A 7,938-nucleotide genomic window follows, 5' to 3' on the forward strand; every position below is an offset into this window, starting at 1 on the left:
CCTCATTTGTCCCTACAACACATCCATGTAAGGAAGACTTTATCAAACCAGTAGCCTAGGTAAAGCAGGTTCCAGGTTGCTTTTTGCCACCACCACCACCACCACCAACAACAACAACCCCTCCCCCCTTTCGCCCCCCCCCCCTTCTTTGCAACTGAGAGATAAGATCCAGCTAACATGGGTCACTCTGTATGCAATGAATACCAATAATTTCTTCTGATTTTTTTTAACTACATACAAACAAACAAACCAAAAACCATGAAAAGTATAAACTATGTTACTGAGAATCAAGAAGAGTAATTCACTCATGTAAATTCAGAAATTCGTAAGGGTGGCTGTGGTTTCTGTCTGTTGCTGTTGTTGTCCTTTTTAAAAAAAATTTTCTCCCAACTGTCAAATCAAGGAACTGGGGGGGGGGGGGAGGTGGGGGGGGGTCAGAAAGAAAATGTAACAGGGGTCCACTTTATATGCTTTGAGTATAAGTCTCACTGCTCAGCCACTGAGGCTCATGTTAAAACCCATATCCTTTTTCCTTTCTCTTTTTCCTTCCCTCCCCCTCCCTAATCATAGGTGAAGGCTATATTGACTTTCAGGGTCGGTTATCTGCCCATTGGCTAACAAATATTTAGAATTTCCATCCAGAAAATCACTTTTCTGTTTGATAACCTTGTTAGGCCTCGAACAACAGAGTGTCAGCAGAGTCGTCAGAGTTTTGTTGCTGTAAAGGTTCAGTTCTTATGTTTTCTTATTATAATAAATTCCCCCTCTTCCTTCTGAGATGCTTTGCCTCTGAGCAACACCCCCCCCAACACCTACCCCCCCTTCTCTCTCTCTCTCTCTCTCTCTCTCTCTCTCTCTCTCTCTCTCTCTCTCATTACCGCAGGGCTCCATAAGTTGCTGAGGCTGTGTTAGTCTTGTGATTCTCCTGAATCACCCCACATGTCTGTCACTGGAGATGTGTGCACATCTGGGGACTAGAGTAGTATGCTGTGTGTGAGAGATTATTTTATTCTTCAAAAGTCGGTACACTTAAAGACATATAGGTTTCCTACATGAGAGGTCACCAATTAGTGCCCTTTTTATTAGAACGTGTATTGTATCGAAGCTCTAAACTTATCCCATAGTCAGTGACACATGTGGAAGTTCTAACATATGCATTCGCATTCGGTGTAACATTCAGATTTAAAAAAAAGAAAAAAAAGATCTGTGCTTGGGGCTGGGGATGCGGCTCAAGTGGTAGCCCGCTCACCTGGCATGCGTGCGGCCCGGGTTTGATCCTCAGCACCACATACTAACAAAGATGTTGTGTCCACCGAAAACTAACTAACTAACTAACTAACTAACTAACTAACTAACTAAATAAATAAATATTTAAAAATTCTCTCTCTCTGTCTCTCGCTCTCACACTCTCTCTAAAAAAATTTTTAAAAATAAATAAATAAATAAAAAGATCTCTGCCATTAATGACCAGTTTTCACATCTGTTAGTTTTAATTGAGTAAGTAAGGGTTTGGTGATCGTTTGTTGAAAGAATACTCCTGTACCAGGTGAGTGGCAGTGTTTTCTGAACGCATAAGAGTATTTGTCCACTTGAGTCCAAGCTGTTCACCTAGGTCCAACTGTTGGTGAGCAAAAACCACATCGTGGCAGTTATCTGGCCAGAGTCATAGATTCTGAACGTGGCTTCCAAAGTCAAAGGTCAATGAATGTACGTAGGACTTCTAGGCAATGTGATGTGAAGATCTCTGGGCTTGTTGTACAATAAATATGTCTGTGTTCCTTCAGCATTGAAGGAAATGTATTCATTCTAGAATGCAAAGCTTGGGCTAGGGTTTTAGATCGGTAGTAGACCACTTGCCTGGGACGTGTGGGGCGCCGGATTCGATCCTGAGCACCACAGAACCCAAAACAAAGGGGCACACAAGCAAATAGGGTAAAGATAGTGTGTCCATCCATCTACAACTCAAGAAATTAAAGGGGAAAAAAATTAAAATGCAAGTTTTAGCCAGGCATGGGTTGGGGGTTCATGTCTGTCCTCCCCCCCCCCCCCCAGAGGATCAGGAGGAGCTTGAGAGAAGGATTGTAAGCTCATAGCGAGAGAAAGTAACCTCGCGAGACCCCTGTCTCCAAAAGAAAAGTTGTGATAGTAAAAGCAAATGGGACTCCGTTTTGTTTTATGTCTCCATTCTGTAAAACAACCAGGCCAAGTAGAAGGGTGATGACTGGGGCAAGATGTTCTTTTCCTTGTGCTATAGAAACCTTTAAGAACACGGAACTACGTGATGGGACATTGTTTCTGTAACTAGCCCATAACGGGGGGGGGGGGGGGGGGCTATGCTTCTGTCACTGGAGTGGCTAGGCTGATTGTGATTGGCTGAGCGTCCCTCCGCCTGACTTCACTCTCCCGCTTCTGTAACATGGCTTGCTTGCATTAGCTAGACGCCCCCTCCCCCCAAAACGTCCCTTTTGCAGGTTTCAGGCTTATAAGGGGCACCCTTGCAATTGTTTGGGGCTGGCCAGGGGAACAGCTTTATGTTCTTCTGCTCAGTCGCCACTACTTGTGCTTTAATAAAGGCTTGATTCCTTTCTACGTGAGTGGTCTGGAAGTCAGTTTTTGAAACCCTGGGACCAAGCTTTAACTAGAACAAGCAAGCAAGCCAGAAAACAAATGAATAGATAGATAGATAAATTGAATATGGGGATGTGGCTCAGTCAGTGGTCAAGTGAGCGCTTCTGGGTTCAACTCATAAATCAATGGATTTACCAAAAATGTATAAAAATATCTGTATAAAAAGGGGATGTTGGTTTAGCTCAGTGGTAAACTGTGTCTGTGTTCAGTCCCCAGTTCCAGGCTCCAGTCAGAAACCAGCCCCTGTGTGAGGGGCTGGTTTTTAGTTCCATCCCCACCAAGGAAACCCTGACATGAGTATGGGGAGCCTTATTTGTCTATTGGATGCCAAGGGTAGAGTGATTTCCATCTTGATCTGCCCCCCCCCCCTGCTTTTTTTTTTTTTTTCTGTGTGAGCAAGGTCTCTTCTAGTGTCTTGATTTTATTTATTTATTTATTTATTTATTTGGCCTAGTTGGAAACAATGCCTTTATGTTATTAGTTTCTTTTTATCTGGAGCCGAGGATGGAACCCAGGGCCTCGAATATGCTAGGCGAGCACTCCAACGCTGAGATATAAAGGACCCCAGCCCATCCCAGCCCAGCACGGCAGTCTTCAATATTTTTTTTTTTTTTTTCCTTTCCCGTGGGCACTTTGAGATGAGATTTCCTTGCCTGTTTTGGTTGTTTGAGTCTCTCTTTGTTCACTACTTTTGTTTCTTTTGTGATGCTAGGCTGGGGAAGAGACCCAGGGCCTTGGGCATTGATCCACAAACGGTCTTGATTGCTGGGCAACACCCTCACCTTTTTTCCTTTGTCTCTTCCCTTCCCCAGAAAGTAAACCCAGGAAGGGCCTCCCTCTCCTTCTCCCAGGCCCAAATTCATCCTGTTTGGGTTTTGTGCACAGACCGGTACACACTAGACACACACACACACACACACACACACACACACACAGGAAACATCACTGTTTTGTTTTTGTTTGTTTCTCTCTTAACCTCATCCAGGCCCTCCCTCATAACTCTCAGGGGTGGGGGAAGGTGTTTACTATGGACCTCTAGTGGTGACAGCCTTGGGAGGGACTACTGCTGGGGAATTGGAGTGAGTGGGATGGGGGAAGTGTGGATTATAGTTCAAATTCCAAGGGTCGGGCAGAGGCACAGAAGCTATCTCCTAGGTGGGGCATGTTAAAGGCTAAGGAAAGTGATCAGATACCAGGGGTGAAAGCGATATGTCCTCCCCGCCCCCCAGTGCTTCCGGGGGACTTTACTGTATGGGGGAGGGGGGGCGGGGGAACAACCGCACTGAGGCCCGTGCCCATCTGTCTTTCCAGGGACTCAGTAGGCTGAGGGAAGAGAGGAAGATATGACGCGGCGGCTTGCAGCTTAGTGATCTCTATATGGATATAGATATACATATCTAAGTCTGTCTGTCTGTCTCTCTATCTATCTATCTATGTCTACACATGTAGATAGATTATATCTAAACTGGAAATGGAACTCAGGCAGGCCTTCCAAAATGACGGTAGCTTTGCGCCACCTAGCGTTCAGTGACTGCAACTAACGAGGCTGCCCTTTTCAGACCACAGACCACTCACTGTGGACTCCCAAGTTCCACAGGGTGGAAACCCGTCGCTATGCACATTCTCGTGTATATGCTTGTGTTTCTGACCCGGTGGCAAGATGAGATCCGACTGAAGAAGCCAAGCAAGCCTAAAACGTGTGTCCCACCTTCACCACTCCTAAGTGTGGAGGATTAGCTGACTGAGAAAGCCTTAGGGGAGGGAGCAGCTTCGGTCCCATAGGGGACAGTTGGGGAAGGCAAGGACCCTGAGTAGCTGCACAGTTGCTCTGGGATCCAATTTTACCTGTAGAACTACTCGGCGCTACATAAACCTCAGCCAGCCAGCCAGCCTGTGCTGCATTTTGTCCTGTCTTTATTGGTATTAGGTACTTTCCAGAAGAAATGGGGGGGGGGGGGATTTCCCATCTCGTGTCAAGAGTCTCCCGGGACCGAATCCTCCTTGTCCATGCTTTCCTTGAAGATCCTTTAGAGATTCTTCACTTCGAGATGGACGGATGTGTGTGCTGCTGCAGGTTTGACAGCCATCCGGGAGGAAAAACAACCACCAAAAAAAAAAAAAAAAAAAAAAAAGTGTCCCAAATCATCTTTGTCATCATTCCACCATCCTTGGAAGAAGGAAGTCGATCCAAAAGTCCTGGAAGAGAACAGTAAGAGTAGTGAAAGATCAGAATGGTAGGACCGTGTCCAGCAACCACCACCTCAGCTACTCACCAGAGAAGGTGAGGTCCTGGGAGTACTCAGGCAACCTCCAGAGACCTTGAGCTTTAACCAGCAAATAGAGAAAGGAGAGAGGGAAGGGGAAGGGGAAGGGGAAGGACACCCCCCCCCCCACCCCATGTGATAACACCACCACAGGGTTTATCACAGACTGAGATAGGATGTTGTCTCCTTTGATGTTAGCCAACATGAGCAATCAAGGGACACTCCCTCTCAAAAAAAAAAAAAAAAAAAAAAAAAAAAAAATTGAGGTGTAACTCCGTGGTGGTGGTTAGGTACTTCTGGATTCAATCCAGTGGAAATCATATCACCTTTCTTCCCTGTTTTAGGCAGACTTATCTGTCCTTGAGTCCACGCCCAGCGTAGTCTTGAAGTCACATAGACTTTGGAGACCAGAGGATGTCAGAAATGACTCTTATCAAAAGTAAGAAGCCGAATTACAACTGCGGCCAGGAAGAAGTGCAAGGTGGCCTTTGAATCTCCTCTACAAAACCTCCTGTTGTTGCTGACGTGCAGAAGAGTCCCTGTGTTTTTGCTTTGCCAGTGCTGCCATAAGCCTTTTTTCCTGTGTCTCAAGACCTTGCCATCCTTATTGGATTGGGCCAAGCTTTCAGCAACAGGAAGAGGAGAGAGAGAGAGAGAGAGAGAGAGAGAGAGAGAGAGAGAGAGAGAGAAAGGCCGGGGGAGGGGGAGCAAATATTAAAAAAAAAAAAATCAAGAACAAAAATAAAGAAAAGTAACCGAAAGGAAGCACCACCAGCACCAGCACCAGCAGGAAAGAAACAGTGAAGCAAAAGTGAAAGAAAGGAAGGAGGGAAGGAGAGAGGGAGCGAGCGAGAGTTGAGTTGGTGGGCAAGGAAGGACAGAAATGCAGAAACACTCAAGAGCACCCCCCCCTGGCTGTGACATTCCTCTCCAGGTACTGACCACCAAGAGAAGAAAAAGCCCAGACCCACACAAGTAATGATTTGATGCATGCAATTAAAACTGAACTCCCGATTAGGAAAGAATGTCCCCACTTGAAATAAGGAATATTCGTGGAGTCATCCTACCGCCACTTATAGCTAAAAAGAAACCATTGACAAATTAACTTGGGCGGGGGGGGGGATGGGGGGAGGAAGAGGAAGAGGAGGAGGAGGAGGAGGAGGAGAGGGAGAGGGAGAGGGAGAGCGGAGGGGAGGGGAGGGGAGGGGGAGGTTAGGGTGCGGGTGGGGGAGGGGAGGGGAGGGCGGGGCGAGGAGGAGGAGGAGGAGGAGGAGGAGGAGGAGGAGGAGGAGGAGGAGGAGAAAAACAGAGGAAGAAATGAGACAAGAGAAGTCTGCGAACTCCATTTTGCACACAGATGCCCCTGGTGGCACAGGATTGTAATCCCAGGGACTCGGGAGGATGAGGCAGGCAGAGTGCAATGCGTCAAAACTCCAGTAGCACTCCCAGTCCCACATCAAAGCCAACCAAAAGAAAAACACACATAATTTCACTTACCCAGGCAGTATTTACATTGGGACAACTGGTCGACCTCTTTCGTTGGGGGTGTACTGGTCGACCTCCGGGATATATATATATATATATATATATATATATATGTGTGTGTGTGTGTGTGTGTGTGTGTGTCTGTGTGTGTGTGTGTGTGTGTGTGTGTGTGTTGCCTTGGAGGAGGAAAGGAGTAATAGGATGAGGGGGTCAAGGAAAAGAGAGAGAGAGAGAGAGAGAGAGAGAGAGAGAAGGGTGAAACTTAGGGGCTGGGTGTGTGGCTCAACCGGTAGCATGGGGCGCTGGGTTAGATCGCACCAAATAAAACATAAAATAAATAAAAATAAGTTAAAAAATAATAATAATAAAATAAAGATGTTGGGTCCACCGAAAACTAAACAATAAATATTAAAAAAAAAAAAAAAAAGGAAGGAAGGAAGGAAGGAAAGAAAGAAAGAAAAGGCGTGTATGAGTGAACACCAATTTCGACCCCAACCCCCATCCCGCTTATGTTAGGACAGCTGGTCGACCTCCATACTTACCGCGTGAAAAAAAATTCCAAGTCCTCATGCGGACAACTGGTCGACCCCGGTCGTGCTGGGGCAAACCGGCCAACTGGTCAACCTGCGGGAGGGTGGGGGCGGAAGAGGGGGAGAGGGGGAGAAGAAATGTAAGTAAACCAGCGCGGCAAACAATCAAACAAGCCCCGCCTCCCCGCCCCCAACCAAAAAAGGAAACCAATCATCTAGGGCTGTGAATATATCTCTGCAGGTAGAGTGCAATGCGTTCGAATGTCCAGTAGCAGTCTCAGTCCCGCATCGAACCGAGTCAAACGAGAAGCAGCAATACGGGTACCCTTCCAGGCAGATTTCACATTGGGACAACTGGTCGACTTCCGGGGAGGGGGCGGGGCGTGTGTTGGAGGACGAAAGGAGTCATAAATAGGGTGAGGGGGGCAGGGAAAAGAGAAAGAGAGAGAGAAGGATATATAAATAAAGAAATTTAGGGGCTGGGGGTGTGGCTCAAGAGGTAGCGCGCTCGAGTGGCATGCATGGGGCGCTGGGTTAGATCGCACCAAGTAAGAATGAATGAATTGATAAATAAATAAATAAAAAAAGATGTTGGGTCCCCGAAAACTAAACACTAAATAAAAAAAAAAAAAAAAAAAAAAAAGGAAGGAAGAAGGAAGGAAAAGAAAAGAAAGAAAGAAAGAAAGAAAGAAAGAAAGACTCGTACGAATTCAGAAACCATCCGACCGCAGTCCTCCCTCGCTCGGTTTACGTCAGGACAGCTGGTCGACCTCCGTACTTACCGCATGGAAAAAAATTCCAAGTCCTCATGCGGACAACTGGTCGACCCCGGTCGTGTTGGGGCAAACCGGCCAACTGGTCAACCTGCGGGGCGGGGAGGGGAGGGGAGAGGAGAGGAGAGGAGAGGAGAGGAGAGGAGAGGAGAGGAGAGGAGAGGAGAGGAGAGGAGAGAAAGGCTCACGTCGGGACAGCTAGTCGACTTCCGGGGAGGGGGCGGGGCGTGTGTTGGAGGAGGAAAGGAGTCATAAATA

The 7,938-nt window shown here is 46.9% G+C and overlaps 1 long non-coding RNA gene across 1 annotated transcript; it reads right to left on the minus strand.

The window, feature by feature from the left end:
* Positions 1-4,525: 4,525 nt before the first annotated feature.
* LOC139706386 (uncharacterized) lies at positions 4,526-7,495 on the minus strand. Its single transcript, XR_011707922.1, has 2 exons — positions 6,920-7,495; positions 4,526-4,824 (listed from the first exon to the last, which is right to left on the minus strand). It is a non-coding gene; the product is annotated as an uncharacterized lncRNA (long non-coding RNA).
* Between the last annotated feature and the right edge of the window lie 443 nt (positions 7,496-7,938).

This window comes from Marmota flaviventris, chromosome 7 (assembly GCF_047511675.1).
Source record: "Marmota flaviventris isolate mMarFla1 chromosome 7, mMarFla1.hap1, whole genome shotgun sequence".
NCBI lineage: Eukaryota > Metazoa > Chordata > Mammalia > Rodentia > Sciuridae > Marmota > Marmota flaviventris.